The sequence below is a fragment of the Anser anser genome (assembly GCF_964211835.1).
Source record: "Anser anser genome assembly, chromosome: 4".
Taxonomy (NCBI): domain Eukaryota; kingdom Metazoa; phylum Chordata; class Aves; order Anseriformes; family Anatidae; genus Anser; species Anser anser.
The window spans coordinates 1,325,146-1,348,957 of record NC_139724.1 but is presented as its reverse complement, the minus strand read 5'-3'; the positions used below and the strand labels follow the sequence as shown (position 1 = coordinate 1,348,957).

The 23,812-nt window shown below is 37.6% G+C and overlaps 1 protein-coding gene across 15 annotated transcripts in view; it reads left to right on the top strand.

Annotated features, from left to right (window-relative positions):
• LOC310898756 (bifunctional heparan sulfate N-deacetylase/N-sulfotransferase 3) overlaps nucleotides 1-23,812 on the top strand; it is a 382,477-nt gene that overhangs the window by 131,257 nt on the left and 227,408 nt on the right. For all 15 annotated transcript variants that reach the window (XR_014583603.1, XR_014583604.1, XR_014583605.1 and 12 more), the window contains one exon: nucleotides 5,194-5,271. The gene's annotated coding sequence lies outside the window, so the exon portion shown is untranslated. The remainder of the gene's footprint in view (nucleotides 1-5,193; nucleotides 5,272-23,812) is intronic.

Below are 23,812 nucleotides of genomic sequence, written 5' to 3'. Positions count from 1 at the left end.
GTGCTTCCTTTGAACAGCCACAGTGATGCTGCATACTGGAAAGCTGTGCTTTCTCCACTTGTGATCAGTGTAATATTAGGATGTTGTACAGTAAATGGACTTGTGCACCTCACACTGAACGCTAAAATAATTATTGAATTGGCACTCAGTGATAGGAATCTCTCAGGTACTGTGCCCACCACTGTACTGAAAATGCTGAGACTCAGAATTGTCTTTCCCTGCTCACAGACTCCTGAGTGGTTCTTCAATCTTCTTTAACTGGAAGACAGTGTAACCCAGTGAGGTATGCATGTTGGAGTTCAAGAGGTGGTTTTTGTTGTTGGTTGGTTGGGTTTTGTATGTGTTTTGGTGATCTTCCATGAAGAGAAATGGATTTATTCACTAGTATTTGCATTTCTGGTTAACAGCTGAAAAATCTACTTTAGAGTTTTGGTTTGTAATCAGACCAAATGGATGTTTATATAGAAAAAGATACTTACATTTAGAGAAATACTGGCTCATATCTACTCATACGGTTGAAGGAGTTCAATCTTAGGCAAAAAAAGAAAAAAAAAAAGGGCAGAATAGCTTCTATTTGGTTTCAACGGTGTCATGATTTTCCCTCAACAACAACAAAATAATACAATAAACCAACATAGATAAAGATATGAACAGAAACACTGCAAGGCATCTAAGCCAAAATAATTTGAGCTATGTTTTATACATGAATATGTGAATGCAATCAGTTCACCTAGTTTAATCATTCCCTTTTTGCTGCCAGGAAAAATAAATTTGTAGTGTACAGTAGGTCAAGGATCTGGTAGGGAACACAATGTGCAGTTTGTAAATCTGAACAAACATACAGGGAACACAGCTACAGCTGTAAAATACAATGGTGGATCCAACTTTTCCTTGAAGATGACATTTTAACAAATTATGAGTTCTTTCAGAGGATGTGCTGTTAAATTAGGTATATATTCCCATGTGATTCCACCTGTACAGAAAAAAAATGGACTGTGCTTAAGAAGTTGACACACTTTATTATTATCAGGCTACTTTTCTACTCTACTCAGCTGACATGATGACACTGCTCAGTCACATACATAAAAACAAGCAGCACTTTAAAACAAAGCACTAAGGAGTTAAGGCTGCAAAGTCAAACCCTCAAAGGTTATGCAAAGAATCACAATTTTGAACCTAATTTGGAATTTATCCATCCCTCATTTCTATCTCTTTATATCAATATATACATGTTATTTTCTTTATGGTCCTTTCTTTAGGCAGACCGCAGGATAGACAGTGATCACTTATTGAGTGGCAATTCAATAATTATTTTAGTGTTCAGTGTCAGGTACACAGGTCTATTTACTATACAACATCCTAATACTACACTGATTACAGATTTATTACTATTCTCATGGGCTTTTCACAGTGCTGCTCATTATCATAGCATCTGAGTGTTTCACAAATGTTAACAGGTTTATCTTCACAACTCTTTCTGAGCAGTGGTATTATTATAGACTCCTCTGAGAATTGCCTTGCCGGTCTTTAATTATTTTCACTGAATATTTGCAAATGGCAGCTTCAGACACTGTAATTCATTCAGACTTGGGCAGATACGTGTTGGGTATCAGTAAGCACCTCCCTAATTCATGACCATCATCTTTGCCAGTAATCTGGCAGTAATCAATGATATGCAGTCCATGTTTCAAAAGTATGAAGGCTTGAAAGCTCATCAACTAAACAATTATAAGTTTGTCTGTTTGCTTTTAGTTGCTAAACTTAGGTATTTTCTCTGGCTTTGTTCTTGGAAAAAGCTGAGCCATTTTTAAAAAACTTTCTAAACCAGTTTTTCCTGTGGCCTGTAGCCCAAGCTGTTTAAATCCTGCAAAATGTTAAACAACTGATAATGGGATTTCAGAAAGCGTGCCAGAGAAAACCGACCATAAATGATACTGCTTATAAACGTCATGCAGCTCAGTAGCTTCAATTTGTTATACCCTAGTTGTTAAAATAAATCATGATATATTAATATGATGCAGAGTGTGTTGAAGCACTGTTAATATGTTATAAATTAATTATATATTAATTCTAATAAATATTTTTAAGCCAATTGCCCAGCATTAAAATAGAGATTTTAATTAGTTTGAGTTTCTCTAGACTGTTGGCAGGAGCCTTTTCTTTTTCCACCAGCCTTCCCATTGCTCTCGTTGGAAGTGCTGACATCTGGTCTCCAAAGGTTACTTCCTTTCTGTCTGCGCTGCAAGTAGGTCATCTCATCACGGCAGTACAGTCAGGGAAAGACAGAAAAGACAAGAATTGAAAGTAGCAAAGAAACTGAAAAAAGTCTGTTCAGATTCATAGAACTGACATAATCTGTTAATGGGAAATCCAAAAGTGTTTAGAAGAACCAGTTATAACCCAGTCCTAGAGAGCTACACACACCACAGCAAGAGTGAAATCTTTGCAAGAGCAATGTAGGGAATTATGCATGAAGGATGAGGTTTCCATGCTGATGAATCCTTTCCTTTCTCATGTATGAAGTCGAGCAGAGATTTTAAAAGATACAAATCACTAGTATTCTATGTGGATGAACAGCAAGCACAAAACTTAAAGGTTTTTAAAGGATTCCATAATAATGGGTTTTAACCCATCTTATGTATATGTTTTTATGTGCAATTAGTGATGTTAAATGTAATTCCCTTTAGATGTTACCTTGGAGGTGCTGAAACGGCTGTGAAAATCCTAGACACCAGTTAGCAGAACTAATGTGTATAGAAGATAACAGATCGTGGCTCTATATGATGGCAGTCAGCTAGTCGCAGCTTTTTGCATTGTAAAGCTCTCTGCATATCTCTCCCTTCTGAGCATGTTATATTTTCTTTCTGTTTACATGAGTTTTGCTTTTATGGGCTAATACAATATTCTTATTTTCAGAAGCTGTCCTGAACTACCAAACTAATAATTGTGTCTCCTCTAAATGTATGTTTTTTGTGAACGCTGAAGACCACTAGGGGCAGAGATTAAATGCAGTTTTTGATAAGCATGCATTTAGTTTTATGGGGTCTTAGTTGGGGATGGAGAGGTGAGAAGTTTTATGCATACGTTGGAGCAAAGATGATTGCATTTCTCATCAGTGCTTGAAAGGGTTTGAGGTATGTCAGGAAATGAAGTCTGAGGGTAGTTTACATGAAAGCTATAAGAAAGAACAATTTTTAAGAGCTGCAGGGATTCCTCTGCCAAAGCTCCAGCCGAAGGGAAGGACAACAGGCATGAAGCCTTCCGTAGTGCTTCATTACCAGGTATTTGTAATGCAATTACAGAAGCAATGGTGACTAGCTCACACAGAGCTCCAGGTCACTGTTTGTTTAACAGGGTAGTAGAGGTGGCATGGATAGGGACCAGAAATGATACTTATTTGTAGCGACTGAGAAGAAAATCCATACTTGTAAAGTTTCCTGGAGTACAGGAAAGTACACTGACCTCCTTAATGTCAATGCCATCTGATGTGCAGGTACTGTTGCTAATTTGGTATTCTGCTTATTGAGTTTTTATCAAGCCATGACACTAAGAAAATTCTCTTAATCTCTGCTGTTCCTGGGCTTTACTGTGAGGTTCGTGCAAAATATTTCCATTGCAGTATTTTAAATTATTATTCTTTATTTTTTCTCCTGATTTTATTACCAACCACAGTCAAACAAAAAGAGGAAGATCTCAGATTTTTGAAAAAAAAAAAACAGTTGGAATTGATATAAATCTTCTCTAGTTCCTTTTCTTGATCTGATATTTTGTTTTTCTGAACATTACTGCATTCAGGCATAAGAATCTGCCAGTTTTAATCTCTAAGCAAGGCCAGTTCTCATTCAGTGTTCTAATTCAGATATTTCCTATTGCCACTTAAATAACACTTGTGTCACAACAAGATTTTGAAATGACAAATTAATTTAAAAGTGTAGGTATTAAAAAAGATCCTTAGGTTACTAAGTTGTGATCTTGACAACTTGCTATAAGCCAATGAGGCATACCTGTATCTAAACGCCCTCAGTGAGACTGTGATGTCTCAGCTTTGCCAGTCTTGCTTCTGCTTGTGGCACCCTGATGCTTTCTACATAGAATGCTTTCTATTTTGAGGAATATCTAGTGAACAGCAGAGCTCCAGATCCCAGTGAACAGATGCCCACCCTGCCAGCATGCTTCTCGGCAGCTGAATATTTGCGAAATAGGTGGATAATGAGGCTATGAGGGAGAAAACCGAGGACAAGGAGGGGACATGGAGGAGCAGCTTATCTAAGGAAATTGACAGCAGTGATTATAGATCTACTGAGATCTTTTCAAATCTTGAATCAATAGATGTCATTCCCATTTTATTCCCCAGGGAGAATTCTCTGAATATGCCAGAAATTCCATCTGTCTCCAGCTAGCTGCCAACGTGTCCGGCCTGACCCCTGACTGCTCTAATAGCCCAGTGACAATTCACAATACAATATCTGCAGCCCACTGACATTTTGGAAGCAAAGCAAAGTTCCTTGTGCTGAATATCAGATTAAGGGATAGCACACAGAATACGTAGCAGTTGTTTCAGAACGGAAGTTAAAGAAAGTGTTTTAAATGGGAGGACAGAGATATACATATGCTGATGGGAAGAAATACAAACTAAATCACGACTTCTGTCCAGTCTTCAGATTTTTTCCAAAAATCCACTGTGCTATGATGTAAACTATTGAGTCTGTTTGGATGGAGCATGTTTGTTCTAGCCACATTCTGCTCTTTACTTCAGAAAAGAAACACTCTGATTACTTGGGACTGTTTCTTTGTGTATATACGCATATATACTCCACTTCTACTATCAGTCACTTCCCTCTCTCTTCCTTCCCATTAGTGTGCCTTCTTTCAGAGCTGATTGTAATCTCTTCCCGTATAGTTTCCACAGTGCTTTGGAGGCCCTTATTCTGGCTGGTGATGTCCAGAGCTAACGCAGTTGCAAGTAAATTATAATTACCAAGTAGCTGAACTACTTCAGCTTGCTGTGGTTTTCGGGTCTAAACACAAAACTTGTATGGACTTACAACTAGAATAAGCCAAACAGATTTTCAGATTCTTCTGTGAAGTAGATTTTATATTACTAATGGCAGTTACTGTCTTAATAATAGCAATACTGCAACATCAGCTTTTGTGCCTAGCCATTTCAGAAAATGATTTTCTTATCTTTTTTAGGTATACGGCAGTTTTCATCCCCTACATCTTAGAAATATTTGCAGACATGAGTTACGAAACTTCACAATGCCCGCAGAGGTAAGCAAGTTTTTCTGTTTTAACGGTTATTTCTCTCATGATTGAAGCAGCTGATGTCCATAATTGTATCGTGTTTCATCTTAGCTCTGCTGCTTTTTTCTCAGTGTATCATTTAGTTCCCACTCAAGTTGCAATTGGGAACGTGTTGCGGTTTTTGTTTTTTTTTTCCAGAGCTTTCAGCAAATACCTGTACCACATTAGGTCTGTGATGTATAAAAATACAGACAGCCTTGGTAATCTTTAATTTAGAATTTCTCCTGTAAGTGAGTTAACAGTTTCAACATTTGATTTCATTTGAGATTTGGAAAGATTTGCTGACAGAAAATAGATAATAATTATTCAAACCAGTTCAGTGCAGAAATCCTGCTAAATGGGCCCCTAGTGAATATATCTCAAATGGCGTATTTTCAGATTTTTAATATTGTTTCATTGTCACTTAGCCCATCCTAACATCTGAAAACTTTCTTCTCTGGTCTGTACTGAGAAGTTCCTGCTTTAAAAATGCTTTTTAAATATTAGTGATTTATGTAAACTCCAGCCTTATTTTTATGCAAAATAAGTTGATACCAGTTCAAATAGGTAAATGATTAATAAAAGGTGACATTTAATTTTTTGCATTTTTCAGATTTGGACTTCAAAGTTGTTTCTCACTTTTGGTACAAAAGCAATTTGGAAATTTACAATGTTGTGTAATTCCTATTTCAGTCTTGTGCTGAGAAAGGAAATAGAAAGTGTAGTAGAGAATTAAGGAGGAGATCTTTTTAAAATATTCAGTACTTGTCATTAGAAGTCGTTCCATGAATAAACATGGTTATATGCATTATTTTATCTCACAGTATTTAATGGAAGTACCCTTTATCCCTGTCTTAATGAATCACTTTGATTAAGCAAGGCTAACTGTCTTGAACCTAAAATGGTTGTCTAGAGCCTGAAGACGTTGTTCCTAGTTCACCTAATACAGTACTCTGCAACATAAAAGCCTCTCCATTTCCCACAAAAGTTCCCATTCTAGAGTCTTGTAGCCTAATTCTTCTCTCTCATTAATTGGGCTTAATTTACCTTTGCCACCGTTACTGGTTTTGACCTATATCCATCCAGTCTTTTCATCTGTTCCATCGTTTTTCCAAAATACTAAAAATCTTTGGAAACATTTCCAGCCGATAATCTGGTTAGCTTTCCACACCTTACACAGCTGTTGCTTTTACTGGCAAAGAAAGAAATAGCACTTTCCTAAAAACATTAAAAAAAATAATGCAGTAAGAATTGTGCAGTTTGTTTACTGGCTTTTGAATTGATTGAATTTTTCTACTCCATTCTAAATGCTATCTTGGTAACTCAACATCTCACTGATAATTGTTTTATCACTTTTTCATCATTACAAATCAGCAAACATTGTTAGGATGTCTGTCCAGCATTGGTTCTGCTGATGACCACAATCAGCTCATAATCCGATAAAGCGCTCACTGTAATTTACAGGTGGAAGGAAAGTATTACTTTGAGGTGCCCACCTGAATATTAGCAGCAGTATAGGTGTGAAGTACCATGGTTTGCAATCAAACCAAAATTCTTTTTGAATCCATGTCTTTCCTAAAGCCCTTCATAGTTCTTTTTTTTTCTCTTTTCTTCCCCCCTCCCTCCCTCCCTCCCTCCCTTCCTTCCTTTTTTTTTTCCCCCCTCTAAACTGTCTATATTTAGTAGGATTCTTCAATGCTTTGTTTGATCTGTGTGATACTGTCCAAAATCAATCATGTAAAATTAAGTCTATTGTTTTAAACAATATACATCAGGGACCACTTAGCTGACGTGCTAGAAGTGGTCTGAGAAAATAAAATGTCATTTTCTGGAACAAATATTTCAGTTTTCTGAAGAACAGTAGTTCAGTTTTCCTGCTCCAGAGCAGACTTTCCTGGTCCCTGCACAGATTTTAGAGGCAATGAATGCACCGGTTCCTCCCAGCCTGGCAATTCCACATTTGCAACTTTGGTAACTACAGTCTTTGCTGTCAAGAGTTCAGGCTGTGTCCCAAAGATACAAGAAACAGGTCATCTCAGGAACCTGGCACTTCAGAGGACTGTGCTGCAGCAGAATAGGAAGTTTACAACCTGTAATCTTGCTGTGCAACAAAATGCTGGTTTTAGGCTTGTCCTCAAGAAGATGAGTCTTCAAGATATCATATAACTCTGCACCTCCCCAACAGTCTACAGCTTCTTTACAGATCGCACCGAGATTGTAAGAGGCTCCATTAGTTTTTGTTTCAGCTGTGAGGGGGGAGCTCTGCCATCTATTAAACAGAGCCTTAGAAATCAAGAAGTAAAGTCACCAACCTCTATTACTGAAGAGCAAAAGAGCACTTTTAAAAAGCAAATATTGCAATCAGTTCTGTGTTTAAACCATTTCACATTTATGATCTCCTTGGCCTGGTTTAACAAAAAAAAAAAAAGACAACCAATAAATTTTAAAAACATCAGAACAGGGACAGTGCCAAGGAACCACTCTATAAACCTTTTTTTTTTCCTAATCTTAAACTGTTGAATTTATATGTACATTTTCTCATCTTCCATAATATATTTGTTGCATTAGGGTTATATAATCATCCCTCTATTTATGTGTGGATCGTGTGCATATTTATCATATCATTAAAATTATTATGACTTTACAGACCTATCAATACACCAGGTGCCAAAGCAAACCTAATCTTTCATAAAACCTACCAAAGTATACCAAACACCCAGTATTAAAAGATCTTTGTGTTCAACATCACACACATCCAACAAATTAATGTCACATACATAACACAAAGTTTTATTGCCTTGTACCCAGGTCCAAGAAAACCCTCTTATTTTTTTCTATTTATATGGCAAATATTTTTATTTCTGTTACACCGCTCTGGCACAGTCTTTCACGAGCCAAAGTTGTTCCTACTTATGACACCATGATTACTGAAGATATCCCAACAGTCAGGAATACCAGATTTCAAGAGCAATATTGATCGTATTGTAGCTGTGGCTTTTTAATCTGTTTCTCTAAAGATTTCAAAGTGTATTTGTAACCAATAAGCACGCTAATAATGCTTTTCGAGCTTTTACTTCTTTTTTTTTGGGGGGGGGGGGGAGTTGAAATAGAAGTGCAAATCCATTTTTAAAACGCTATGAAAATCAGAAATGGACTTCTAGAAACAGTAGAGAATAAAAGTGAAGAAAATCAGTATTTTTAGCATGAAGTTTATGACCTGGAAAGGTCATTCAAAACAAAACCTGTCATAACTATAGGACTAGCAAGTGCCTAATTTAAATATAACTTGTTTTTCAGTCCTCTTTGTATAAGTAAGTTTACTAAATGTGTATTATTTACTAAGTTGTGGTCATCTTTGATAGCTTTATCATTGTTCCTTTTTCATTGGTGTGTTTCAGGTATTTTCATAGTTTGGGTGGAGAGTAATATATATTTTCATGTCCTTTATGAAACATTTCTAAGGGTCATTAAAAAAATGAACATCATTTAATTATGAAGATATGGTAAAAACAAACTTTTTGATGGACATTCAGCTGAAAACTTTAGAGGCTATTTGACTGGAGAGGCTGTTCTGTTTTGAATGTTTAAGCAGTGACTAGAACACTGTCTAAATGACAAAGATGCGTGGTTAGTTCTGAAAACTGGAGTTAGTTCTTTCTGGCTTTATTTTTAGCTAGTGCCAGTAATTTGTTTTGTCGCAATATCTTTTCAGGCATTTAATGGAAATAACTATCAGAAATCTATCAGGATTATTTCCCTTCCTTGCTTTTCTTGCACCTGTTTCTTCTAACAAGCTAACCTGCTCCCTCGTCCAGTTTGGTAATGCACCAAACTACCTTCCTGACACTCAGCTGCATTTCTAGACCAACAACCACTGCACAAGCAATGAACAGCTCACAGACTCTAGGCACGTGTAGGGAGTCTGAATGCAACCTGGATAGATCAGGTGTATGCAATGGGGACATTCCAATGTCATGCTAGAATTGCTATCTATGTAAAACACGTACAGTTCTAGCACTGTCTCTTAAGGTTACCGTAATTTATATTTCCCTAAGCTTGTGTGTATATATATTACCAAGAGAAATTTGGATTGACTGTATACGTACATGGCATAGAGCAACTCAGTCGCCATCTCTGAGTTTATCAGAGAGGCTCTCCTATTTGGTCTTTCTCTTTTTATGAAACTGGAATATAACCTAATAGCTTTGGGCCACATTCTGGTATTTTTTAAAGATATTTCAGGATAAAGCCTTACTTCACCGTAATGAACCAGAGATTTTTAATTTCATGATGCATTTTGGATGAGTTAAAAAAGCACAAATATTTAGACTTTTGAATTACTTGTTGGCACTAATGTTCTAATTTTTGGCCTGCTCTTGATAGTTCTCTTAGTTTAGTACGATTACTATTTTTAATATTACTATTTTGTTAATATTAACAGTAATAATATGAACAAAATTGGAACAACTTTATTACTGCTTACTGCTGATAAATCCAAAACAATTGTGAATTGTACTGGTGTAAGGAGGATCAAAATTACATCCTGTGTCTTTCTGCTTTTGTAATTCTACCCAAAATTACAGCCCTACATATTTATTTGAATGTTTTGATTTACTGAAGAGAATAAACTTAGATCATTATGTTTATATTACTTAGAATTAAACAGATTTTTGTCCACTTCCCTCCCATGAATTTTCAGTGATATGCACCAGTGAAATTCTTTCACAGCCAGACCAACAATAAATAAAGCTGGATAGAACATACTCATAAGTGTAAAATACAGTAAGAGAAAGAGTAAGGTGACCTAGGAACTTTTTGTCATCTCTCACTTTTATGATACCTTGGGAAAAAAAAATATCTTTTGAGCTAAGTGTATTAATTCTGGCAAAATTACTATACAGAATTCCCATGGGACACTTGCATAACTGACCATTAAGAAAAAACTGGCACAGTCAGGAGAATGCAGTAGATACATTTTCTGTTCTCATTATCTTTGTCCCAAGTGTAGGACAGAGTTATATAATAGCTGGTGGAATCTGTCCCGCATTATAGTGCACTGATAAGTGACTGAAGATTTCTCCAAGAAGAAAAGACTGCATTGAAATTAACTCATTCTGCAGACAGTTTCGAAACTCTGCATAAACTGAAGGCAGCTGAAAGCATGCCCATCTACAGTAATGTTAAACTTGTAAATGTTTCATAATACATGAAAGTGTCAATTAGCAGCTTCATGACTTGTTATAAAAGCATAAGATGAAAGGTATAAAAGCTAGTTTAGGCTCTGGCATTTATTCATGTTGCAGTGATTCTTTACCATGCTACTGCATTGGAAGTTAGGAGGTTTCACCTCCAAAAATATAAGCTTATGTTGAATTGAAGATTATTGGTACTGATGCATGTCACAACTAGTACAGTTATTCTCAGAGAAAAAAAAAAAAAAAGAAAAAAAAAAGATTCAGTACTAGAAGCCAATAAGAAAACTATGTTTATTGCCAGTGCAAACTCCTCCTGTAATTGATGATGAGATTCTGTCTTGGTGGTGTCAGTCTATAAGAAGATTGAACAAAGTCCTGACCAAACTTATGTCACTGGAATTGAAAACATCTAGAGTTTTACTAATTGTGTATAACCTGACACTGACCTGACTGCTCACTGAAGTCAGTGGAAAGACTTCGATTAATTACAGTAAGTGCTGGAGCAGGAGGTCCTTGGCATGTTTTTTTGAAGCCCTAGGTATTCTTATCCCTCCTTCTCCCTCAGGATCTTCACAGGAATTGTTCAGCCCTGTGGCTAATTGAGTTCCTTTCCAGAAAGGCCTTTTGGTGACAGTGATTTTGATAGGTCACTTAAGAAATAATTTAAAATCTACTTGAAAGGTATGGAATATGATATGTTCAAATGTATGCCACCAGGCAGTGCAGTTAAAGGGACTGAAGTACAGGTTGCTGGCGTAGCTCCCCTGTCTGCCAGATCATTCTGTGTATCACCTTTGGTTATTTTTTCTATACCTTGTTAACAGTTGACCTATATTATTATACAGAGAGGCTCGTGAAATAAATAAAAGATCTGCCAACTCTTCCTTGTATGTTCCCCAAAATGAGCTCTGAAATAATCCTTCAAACAAGGCAAAATCAAAAAAACTTATATTTAAATATTTCATTATTTCATTTTCTATCATGATGCCATATAATACTGTATCCCAAATTGTTTGATTTCAGTTGCAGATATCAGTCCACTCACAACCAAGTCATTCCCATAACAGACTGCAACTAAAATAGTTTCTCTTGATTTTCCTCTGTTCTGATGGGTAAGTGCGATAGGAATAAAAATACAATGTGAGACCATAGGCCCAGAGCTTTTCTGTAACTATTTAAAAAGTACTGTATCTAGATTACAGAAGACTCCTTAACAAGCAGGTTTACTGTTTGCTTAAAAAATAAAATAGGCTACAATGAGAAACATCAATAGGCAATAATAAATATTCATTAAGCTGGAAGTTGGTGTAGTCAAACTGTATTGATTTTGGTGCTGTCGATTGCAGGCTATATCCATCCATTTAACTGTGACGCTGAGAGCAGTGTTATAAGCCCTATGATTTTTCTCTGCTTAGGCACAGAGAGGCTATGACATCAGGCATTTCCAAAACAGACAATTCACATCAGAAGGTCGGTAAGACAACACTCATGTAAAACTGGCATTTGCAGACCATTGTGGTTTTTCTTCCATCCTGATTAGCATTCAGAGAGCCTGATTATTACTCCGTGTAACAGCAGATTCTACACAACACAAGGAACTGACATAGCATATGATATGTGCAGCTTGGCTGTGTTTCCCTGTGCTCATAGGAGAATGCATACAAGCCTTCAATCGTCCCTCTCTAGCTGCAGTAGGTTCAGGTTCACACTTGGAAGAACACTAGACCACTGTATCTTTCTTGTATGCTGCTGCAAGACACACGGCACTTAGCTGCAGCAGCTGCGCTGCAGTCAGCAACTTGACAGAGGGTATGCTCATGGCTGATGCAAGAGCCAAAAGCTTTTTGGAAGCATCTGTTAAGAAAATACTGGAGACAGAAAGTTTTGTCTTTCAGGGAGCTCTTTGTGGTCAAACTTGGTTTTCAAGTTACTTGTCTACCGCTTACAATTCAGTTGTAGCTCTGCACTACAGATTACATCCTCTGAGACCTCCAGCCAAGTTCACATAAAGGGCATTTGGGCACTGTTTAAAACTTAGCTCAGAACCAGTGAGAGGCATTAATTGTCAGTAAATGTTTTTAATTCAACATCAAAATGTTGCTATTATCAAAGGTACTTTTTTCTTCTTTAGGAGAATTAATCTATTTATATGCTTAGAATTATTTTCTGAATGCTTTGTAAAATCTTAAATTAAATACAGTCCTAGATTTGTAGGCATCACTATCCTCTTGAAAGCATTGGTATTTGAAACGTTAAAGTGGAGTAGAAAGATAAAAAGCATAAATATAGATTTGTTTTTAGATGTTAAAATGTTTTGTTTCCAAAATATGTGCTGGGGTCTCCAAAGTTGATACAAGCTTTTGGCTTTGACTCTGAAAACTGAAGTGTTTATAAAATTCCATGATTTGCAATTAACACTCTTGGATGTTAGTGATAAACTTTTGGTTCCTTTAACATCAATACCTACAATTCGTATTTAAGAACATTTCTAATTCAGAACATACTTACTCATGCTGATACAAGATTTATTTGCAGCATTAATTTTTGAGTCTTTTTTTTTTCATTGCAGTGGCACATGTATCGTTAGACTATATTGCAAAAAATGTATTTCTCTGTACAATATTTAGCCAAATGTAACGTGAAAGCTAAATCATACTTGTATGTCAGCAAAGCCAGTACAATTTAATGTGAGAATAGCTGTGCTAATAAGTGCTTATATGGTACAGTGATTGATGTACATATTATGAATGAACATATATACCATGCTTTGTTTGTCAAGAAGTATAGCTTTTTTTATTATTATTATTTTACGTTATACTGACAGGCTGATAATAAAATTTGATACTTGATTTGTGTTATTACAACATGACTTGTGTGAAAAAGGACATGAATTCTTTTAGAATTTAACTGAGAAATATGATGATTAAATGGTCAGCAGCAGGTGATTATTATGAAAAGTAGTAAAGCCAACATTGAAGGCTACATCCAATAGCAGCTTGGCACAGGAACAAACTTGAAAATATTGCTAAGGTTTCCAAGTACAATTTAGTTTGACCTTTAATTAAGCACTGATCTCCATAAGGTAACTAAATTACCTTATCCCTAGGGTGGTCACTTAAGATAAGGTGGCATTGTTTGAGTAAGATATTTGCGCAATGGGGGTTTAAGAAAAGTATGCAAAGAATAACTCTTACCTCCTTTATTCCTTTTCATCAGCTGCTAAGCCATAACTTTCTTGAAATAATTACACTTCTTTTCTGTGATACCCAGCAGTGCATGTGTATTTTACTTGTCTGCAAAAGCCTCGTTGTGCTTTTGCTGATTTGAAGTAAATTTAAGCTAATAGTAAATGGTTATGTGGAATGTCTCAGGAAGCTGAGAGATAGCACAACCCTTATATGTCCCGTGTGTCCATTTGTCATTCTTTTACTTGTACTCCCTTCTTCTCTTTTATATAATTACTTCATCCTTTTTTTATGTCACTAATTCCTAAAATTACTCAAAGATTGAACCCTTTTTGTTGCATTTGTCAGTTCCACTTAATGTTTTTGTACAGTATACAAGGAAGTTTCTCCTGAGTTCCTTTAGTGAACAGTCCTGTTGTATATCCTGTTCATAACACCTTGTTTCAGGACAAGCCATCTTAGCTAGACAACTACCTAGGATGTGTACAAAGAGATTTAAGTGAACTGGTGACTAACTTGTTTTCTTGAATGCATTTTGTTTGCTGGATTTTCTGGTTTTCGTTACATTAACAATTTAAGCAGTGACAGGGAACATTCCGAAGTACTGGGTCTCATTCACTTCTGCTGTTAAATTTGCAAAAAAAAAATCTCAGCTTGGTTTTGTCCTGGGCTGACTAACACCCTCCCAAGTAATTCCCAGGCATGGTTTGGGCATGCATCAGTAATTTTTACTTGTTTGGACCTCTTTGGTATTATGGACTATTTAGCTATTCATTTGACTATTTAGCCAAATGGAAACAAGCACTTCCATGCTAATTGGCTTCCATGGCTGAAATCTGTCCTGGGAATGTGTAACTACTACAGACCATAGCTTCTGTTGCTCAGCAAGGCCAGCAGCAAAAAGTATGGAAACAAGACCACTTTTCAGTGAGCAGGTAATGGTATGGCCAGTCTAAGAGAGAAACCAGGGCAAGTAATAAGAGCAAGTCTAATGCATCAGGGGAAGCAATGTCAGAATTCCATCTGTAGGAACAATGACAGACAAAAGGTGTAGTTGCCTATACTGTCAGCAGACGTTAATGAGAAAAGCCCATGGTCTGAAGGCTTAACACTGTTTTTTCAATGCTGAGTGCAAGCTAGTAAACGGGAAGGATTTAGGCTTAAAACTTAGGATTGAAACTTAGGCTGGAGTTTTCTCATGCTGCCATGTGTTTCTGGTTTGGGCTGGGGGTTTCTTTTCATATCAGTGAGCAAAGGGACCAGCCTTGTCTCTACTTGCACTGCACTGTGTGTATTGTAAGTATGTCTGTGAACAAAATTTACAGAAATGCCAAAGGGAGAGGTGGAAAAGCGTGGATGTAGTGTCACGGTGAAGGGAGTCATCAATCGGAGGCAGGAGCCTTGAGGAAAAATGAGTCTCCGGTGGACATCAGCTGTTGAGACTTTGACCCTGCTGTTTCCAGGAGTGAAAACTTTGCAGCCACTCTCCTGACCATAAGGACATTGGTGAAGGGCTCAGAAGGAGTGGAAGGAGTGCAGTGGTGAGTGCTGTTGATTGTTGGTTGGCCTCAAGTGCTGAACAGGAGCAGGCCGGCAAGGGAAACCACGCGGCAGCCTGCTGACCAGACCTCCTGCAAGGCTGCTGTACAATGTCATGGGCAGAAAATGAGAAGCAAGGAGTCAGTTATTGAATTAGCAAATCTATGTTTTAATTTTCCTACGTCTCTTGGAGGAAACTGAGTTCCAGTCAATGAACACCAAACTCCTTCCATAAAATAAAAACAGAGAGCGACGTTTCTCCTGATATTGCACTATTTGTAATGCAACATCTGCTTTCAGTTAAGTGCAAAATTTAGCTTGGAAACATCCTGCCTGAGATGAACACCAAACTCATTCATGTAATAAATTGATGCCAAAAACAATCTGAAAAGATCTCAGTCAATAATTGGCTTGACAAGATTTTTCCTCCGGAATATTCAAGATTAATTAGGGACTGTTGCTACTTTTCATGGCATCAACTGTTGAGTCCTCTGGAGCTCAGACACTACCCAGTGGTGTTGGCAGACCAGACATGCCTTTGATTCAGTGACCGAGGAGGTGTGCGTGCCTGATTGACAGCTGCATGCTGATTAGGCTCGGGTTGGACATCTCTGGGCACCAAAGGTAATCAGCATGCAGCAGGCTGAACAGCGCTCGCAGCCTTGTGCAGCCTAACTTCCCTAGTCTGAATATGGAAATGGTTGTGCTAACAAAGAATTAAAACGAATGCATCAGAGAAGGGCTTAAAACAGCTATGTGAACACAAGCTTTTAGAAGACTAAAGTAATACTTTGGACTTCTGACTGAGAAATAATGAGCTTTTTAAGTGCAGACCAATTAAATTTTGCATTAAGAGTCCAGATTTTCACAATATTTATCTTTTTCTTTGAATTTGCAAATGGTGTAATTTATCTTGTGAAAGGGCTTCCACAATATTCCAACAGGCATAGGTTTTGTGCTACCTTTCTCCGTAGGGGTGAACTTTACCTACAGAATGTGTCAGAAAGATGCCTGCTCTGTGCAGGGTTACCTGTTTGCACTCAGGCTGTCAGTCACAACCGAGTCCCTGCCCTGCCTCCCCCCCAGCGCTTGGCATTTTGTTCTTATTTCCATTAGGATTCAAAGTATTGCCTGCTTTGGATTTTTCTTGTCTGAAGGGCTTTCAGGAAGCAAGGATAAAATGGCGCTGCATGAACTGTGCTTTTATCTGGATAAAATGAACTGGCATTAGTGTTCTCTAAGATACTTTTCTTTTTTTCAGACATGCTTATACAAATTGTATGACCAGTGCAATGTAATCTGTAAGGACAGTTGAGATGGTAATTACTTTTGGAGGGTTATACCACCCCACCCCCACCCCCCCCCAAAAAAAAAATTGACTCCCAAGGTACCAAGCTTGAAAAGCCTGGAGAAACACTTCCTAGCCAGTGTTCATCAACAGTGATACCAGTGCAGGTACCGCTTTACACAGTTATGCTTCATCACTTTGTTTTTGTCTGAATCAGTTCACGATATTAACACATGCAGTTGAGAGATTTTAGCAATTTTGAAATAGGGGAGTTTTTTCAAACGATGGGGATGAACAAGAGCCCTGACTGGAATTCTGTGGAGAAAATACACTGAAATACATGGGATCTGGAGATCTGGAATTTTTTTGATAAAATACATCTTCTGAATACTGAAAGAAAACTTTTTTTTTTTTTTAATTTTCTAAAGGCAGGAGAGTAATAAGAGAAGAAAAAGACTCTATTGATTCTCCTTGAAACTGGGGAAGAAGGAAAGTAAACATTCAGTTAAGGGGATTCACTACATTTATGTCACGCAGTCTCCTTTACTAAATATCATCCCTTACATTTTGTGCAATTAGCCAACTCAGTTTCCTCAAATAAATGCAACGTTAAGAACAACAAGCTTATTATAGATAGTATTTCCTGGTAAAGGAAGGGATTTTTTTCAGCAGCAGCAGTATATTTTTTGTATTGCTGATAGCATTTAACGTTTTAAAAGGCAGTTGCGATTTTAGCTGGTAGGTTGTGTTCAGCAAAGGACCATTGGAAAATATTTATGAAGTGGAGCCGTGCTGCTCTGTGGGAAATGAGGATCTGTTCATTAGCTGACCACCCAGAGGATGGTTTGTGCTGGCCAGAAAGTAGCCACTCGTGTTGTGAGTACAGTGCTGTTGCAGTCATGCAGTTGAGAGTGTTTACTATTTTCTCTCTCTCTGGTTGTGCAGTGTAACATTCCAGATCATTAAAAGTAGCGGGGATAAAAAGTGTTTATTTTGTTTTACGTCAACATTGGCTTATATAGCAAATCAACTGCTGATTTGACAAATTCTTTTGAGCTTGATTGTGTAGCACATTCATTTTTCATGGAACAGTCCCTTGCTGAAATGTCTTCTGATGACACATTGACAAGCTACAGAAAATAAACGTTTTGGTGCCATTTTCTCAGCAAGATTACTCACACTAGCAGAACACTTGCACACATAGTTCATCCAGACACATTTTCTGCTGTAAAACTGAATGTTGGGTTGTATTTATAGAACTGTTCTTAAGCTAGAAAATTACAATCATCTACTTTTCAAATGTGTGTGGGTAGCAGGCTGCAGAATCCAAATAGGAGCTTCATTTCTGTAGAGAGAAAATCAATGACATGTTGAGATTTACAGCAAGCCTTTCCCCGGGGATTCAAATTCTGATAAACAAGCACCCTGAGCTTATGAACTTATCATGCCTCACTTCAAATTATTTTGAAAGACAATTTCAAATTTTACTATTTAGTTCCCAAAGGATAATAGCAACTCCAGACATTCTCAGAGATACGAGCAAGGGCTAAAAGCACTGCCTATAATGGTTGGATTGCTAGCAGAGAAAGAGCATGGAGGAAATAATAATAATACAGTCAGTCATTTCACTCTGTTTCTTGGAACAGACTGAAAAAAAAAAAAGAAAAAAAAAAAAAGGTGAAGCTGACAGCCTAGGTGAAGAACTTTTCTATGAAAAAATGGGCAAACTTTTCAACAGACTGTGTTTGTTGGGGTTTTCATCATTATAACAGTGAGTCACCTCAAACCATTGCCAAGCCACCTAAGCAGAAAGAAATCAACAAAGGTCTGCTGATTTCTATAGCCTAGGTGTGGTCTCAAGGAACTGCTCAGCAGCTTCAGCAGAGAAGGGCCTGTTTCTGCTTGTTCTGATCCATTTGTAAGAACAGTATCATAGGAAAAGTTGTTACAGTCATCAATACAAAATGCAAAGAAAAGCCTTTTCCCTGCACTTAATATCCTTTTTGGTTCTTTTGTGCTTTGGAAGTATAAAAATATAAAAAGATTTTAACAGAATTCTGAACCAAAGACTTTGTTTCCTCTCAGCTTTCTCCCGTTATGGATCTATTGCATTCTTGATCCTCACTTGTAGGCAAAAATATGATGGTAATGTTAGCAGAAGTATTCACAAAGAGCATTTCTATGAGAAAGGTTTTCTTTTGCATCACATTTGGCTGGTTTGTTGCTTTATTTTTAAATATTCTGCATTGTCAACTGCAATTTTTAAGGTAAAATAATTTCCAAACTGTCAGGTTCCTTCTGTCTACTCTGTTTAACTAACATGTTAATACAATGAATCCCAGCACACCTCAAAAATACCTTTGAAGTTTGTAACTTCAGGGCCTACAAGTCACCGGTTTGCTGGGTGTGTAAAGGGCAGACTAGCTCTATGGGGAAGGAGTAGATGTTGCACTTTCCCAGTACCCTAGCCAGTGTATTGAGAAGTGAGATGACACAGTGTCTAGAATTTTTGCCTTACAAAAACGTTAATTAAAAATTTGTATTAGGCCTACATTTTTTTCAAAACAGACGACAATCAGATGGAAAACATGGTTATTCATTATGGATCGCACAGTTGTTCTATCTAGTGTACAGCTTATTAAAGTTGGCAAAATCCTCCTAAAATTGTTTTAGAAATGCCATCCGAACATAGTTGTTCAAAAATATTGAGATTAAGTGTCATAAGTTAGTCTTCTAAATCATAATAATGAGTTTCTTAGAACCCAGGGCGATAAGTCAGGTGTAGGCAGGCTGTGGAGAAGAAACTGGTAGCTCTTCCTGGTTTATACAATGGATATGTCTATGCAACAAGAAATTACGTTAACCTTTCAGGCTTACGCATTGCATTGTGAATAGAGGTCTAATTAGCTTTCCACTGTCATCCCTAGGTTGGCTTCAAAATTATTGATTTCCAAACTTTCACCTCTCTTGAATATCACTGGGATTTTCATTCTTTTAGCTTGCATTTATTCCAGTCTGAATCTTACTTTCCTGGAGGAACTGTTGTCAGTTTTTTTGCTACTCCAGGAATGTTTGGTTGGTTGGTTGGTTGGTTGGTTGGCTTTTAATCCAAACTGATATTTCAATTGCATTGAAACTTAATATTATGAACAGATTTGTTGGAATGGTATTGGTTTTTTGTTGTTGTTTTTTTTTTAGCTATCTACTGACAAAATTAAGCAGGACTAGATATGCTGGCAGTTCCAAATACTCTGTCCCGTCTTGTTCTCCACCCGATATTCAGCCATGGTCTTTGCTTATGGCCTTTAACCTGTTTTTAATCCAAAGGTGTACTAACTTTTTTTGCAATTAAAATTGTTACTTTACTACGAAAATATAAAAGTGTTCCCTGCAACATCCAGTTCTGATTTCATATCAAAGCAAACCATGAAATCTCAAAGTGGTATAAACGCTAAAGCAAAAAATTTTGATTACACAGCCTCTTTTGAAAGCTTTTTACAACATTAAGATGAGATTCAACTGCCCAAATGTAAGCATGTATTATATCTATATCTGAGCTTGTAATCTACATTCCCTTTATAGTAAATGAAGAGAAATAAGTGGTTTTTTAGCATGTATTCAATAGCATAAAAAAGAGAAATCTTAATTTCTAAAGCAGAATCGTGCTTAATCGTGCTTCTCATGTCTTGCCCTCCAGACCATTCACCACCTTAGTTGTTCTCCTTTGGATGCTCTCTAACAATTTTCTGTCCTTTTTATACTGTGGTGCCCCAAACTGCACACAGTACTCAACCAGAACCCCCATCTCCCTCTCTGTGGGGCTGCTCTCCAGCCTTTCATCCCTCAGTCTGTACCTTTAGCCAGGGTTGCCTCTTCCCATGTGCAGAATCCGGCACTTGCTTCTTAATCTTCGCGCAGTTGGTTATTGCTCTAATTTGTCATGATCTCTCTGCAAGGCATCTCTGCCCTCAAGATCAGAGTCAATGGCTCCTGCTAATTTAGTGTCATCTCCAAACTTACTTAGTATGAATTTGAGTCCTGCATCCAGACCATTTATAAAAAACACTGAAGAGAACTGACACCAAAATGGAGCCCTGGGGAATCCCACTAGCAACTGGCCACCAGCAACCCAATGTAACCCCATTTGAGCCCAACCTGTCAGCCATTTATTCACCCATCGTATCGTGTATTAGTCTAGCTGTATGCTGGACATTTTGTCCACAAAGATGCAGTGAGAGACAATATCAAAAGCTTTGCTGAAATCCAAAAAGGATCACATCTACTCCAAAAAGATCCCATCTACACATCTGCCTTGTGGCCTTGGCTTACATTTGTAAAAGATCTGTCAGTTAGAGCAATCTCATATAATGCTTAGTGATGCTGGAACAGAGCCATAGTTTCTCTGTGTGTATGAAAGATGAAGATTTACTGGAAACAATCAGGAGTACTGCAAATGCATTTTCACATTACCATCTTAATTTTAATTTGCCAAACAACAGATATTTTTCAATGGCCACAGCTTCCGGACTTCATGTTAATTATTCAGTATTGTTCTGCTTCTCATTAAAACTTGTAAGTAAGTTGTTCCTCTGGGGGGGGGGGGGGGGGGCGGGGGAAAGTAACATGATTTTTAAAAGTGCTCTCCTCAACTGAATGCATTTTGCTCTGTTTCTTACACCAAACAGAATAAAGAACTGATCAGTGTTTGTTTGTTTGTTTGTTTCCCCAACATTATAGTCTCAGTAATTCAGCAAGCCTTTTTTGCAGAGACATATTGCCTTCCACAGTTAGCTTCTCCAAACGTTGAGGAATCTCTAAAAGCATATCAGGGCACTCAGTTCACACCAGGGCAGGGTAACAAACCCAGGTGCCAACACTGGGGATAAGTACCCTGATAGCTCTGCCTAGGAACTGCATATATCTGGTTTCTTTTGGAACTTTCCTATTTTTAATACTTCTCTCCCTGTGTGATTATCTTAAAAAAAAAAAATCAGTAATTTTAAGGTGTTTTGGTCACATGCTCTGACTGGGTTGTGTGCTGAGTTGATATCTCATGCTCTTGGAAAGGACTTGGTTTCAACCTAATGCAGACAAAAATAGAGCCAAAATGGTGTGTAGATACTTTTCCCTATAGAATGCAATGCTTGTTTTTCAGCTATATTTATTATATATCTAAAGAGAATTCATTTTCTCTGCTTTATAACATATACAAAAATAAAGGTTGCTAGTTTGATACAGAGAATATTAGGTTCATTATATTTGGTATAGCATGGAATAGAAAACTGGAATAAAGAGTTTGTCATTAATTTTAAACCCTTATTTCTTTGGCCCACTGTCATTGTGCGAAAGCGTCAGTATATAAGGAGAATTTTTTTGGTGGTATTGAACCTTTTCTACATCTCTTTATTACCCTTGTTGCAGCCTTCAGAGAACAGCAGGGAACAGTCTCAAATGGCTTCTGCTGTGCTGCCTGTACTCCTCCAGATGACAGACCGCTGCAATCTGCTTTATTAGCATCGGGTTTGGTCAGAACTTGTGGGAGCCATGATCAGCGCTCTGAGAGGTCCCTTACCTGTGTTGCAACATGTACATTCAGCAAATTAAAATTTGTCCTGGAGGATTACTGTATCTAGCTATCTATTACTGTACCTAACTGTGAATAGAAGAGAGAATTATACCTTTCCATTTATTAGAAAGTCTGTCCTTGTATTTCATGTGCAATAATAAAGAAGAAAAACAACAACAAAACAATAAAACCTAGCCACAAGGAAATGAACACTTAGTCATTTTAAGTTCTCTTTCATTGATTTGCAAACAGATGGTAGGCAGACAAAAAGGATTAAAGAAACCTATAGCAGATAAATAGGGCTATAGGAGATAACTTTAAAAAACAATTAAGATAAACAGACAAAAGAATCTGGAAAAGAACCTGGTGTTTTTACTTTTCAGTTGTTCAAAACTGGTGGGGTTCTTCAGGCAATGAGTAGGAAAACAAACCTAGCGATGTCAGAATGTGCTCTACGAGCCCTTGCCCAGTACGCGTTGGAGCTGTTATTAGCTGTAATAACCTCTTGTCCCATTACATCCAGTTGTTCGTTTCAAGGCAGGAGAGTAGGTCAGAGCTGTAGGGAGCTATGCAAGCAGCTCGTCCATGTAGGAGGTCCTGAACAGCAGGAGACACAAATCAGCTGAGGCTGCCACACAGGACAGCAGAATACAAAAGGCAGCAAAGGCGGACTGCCATTATATCCATGTAAGATTATAAAAAGCCTTGCACTGAGCCTTTATACTTGTAACTTGTCTGAGAAATATAAAATGTATTGCTTGCTCTGCATTCTCGTTTTCACTTTATCAGGTGCTTCTTCTGTGCATCCTTGATGAGCAGTTTTGGAGCAGACTCCATCAAAACCAGTAACATTTTAACTCTTTTTTTTTATCTCATTGCTAATATTTGCTGGAGTCATTACACTGTTCTTAAGTCTGGTGATACCATCTTAGTATCTTTTATTTGTAGAAAATCCTGTGCTCAAAGAGCAAGAAGCATTCATAGTTCCCTTTTTCTCATTTGTGATGGACATAAATGTCCTTGTCTTTAGCTTGCAAGGTGAAGGGGAATATACAATTAATGAATACCAGGCTCTGCTTAGGCTGATTCAAACAAGAGAACAAAATTCTGCTTGCCTCAAGGCATAGATTGACCGCATCTCTGAGCCCATCTATGCCTCACTTTTGCCAAGGGGCAGCATTATATGCTTTTCGTTGTCCCCATACCCTGCAATTACTGTCCACTTGCTCTGGGAACTCCCTTTACGTGGGCTTTGCCACTTAACACACCCCTTTGTGAGCCTCTTTAGCTCACTAACCTGGAGGGGATCTGACAAACATCAAATCAGGTGCAAGGAGAAGTAGTTGGGCTGTAAGGAAGAGGATGGGATCATATAGCATAGGACCAAGGAGCAAAAGAAAGGGAGGCAAAATGGCAGAGGAAGGAGTGGAGTGGAAGTACGTTTTTGGCTGAAGCTTCCCTGTAGTGTCAACTTTTCCCCCTCTTTCCTGTTTGTCATGGGGAGGGAGTGTATACAACACAGGGTTATTGTCTCAGTGAATGCGTTACGCCAAGTCAGTTTAGGGTTCAGTGGAATGAAATGACTTAAGAGCAAATATATATATACATTTAAAATAAATAACCCTTCTAGAATTGCTGACCTTAACAATTTGAAGCCAGACTTTCAGTATTTAAGTACCGGTTATGTTTACTACAGTGTCTGCCATGTCCCTTTATTTCTCACACAGGTGAGGTAACAAGCTTCAGGCGAAAGGAA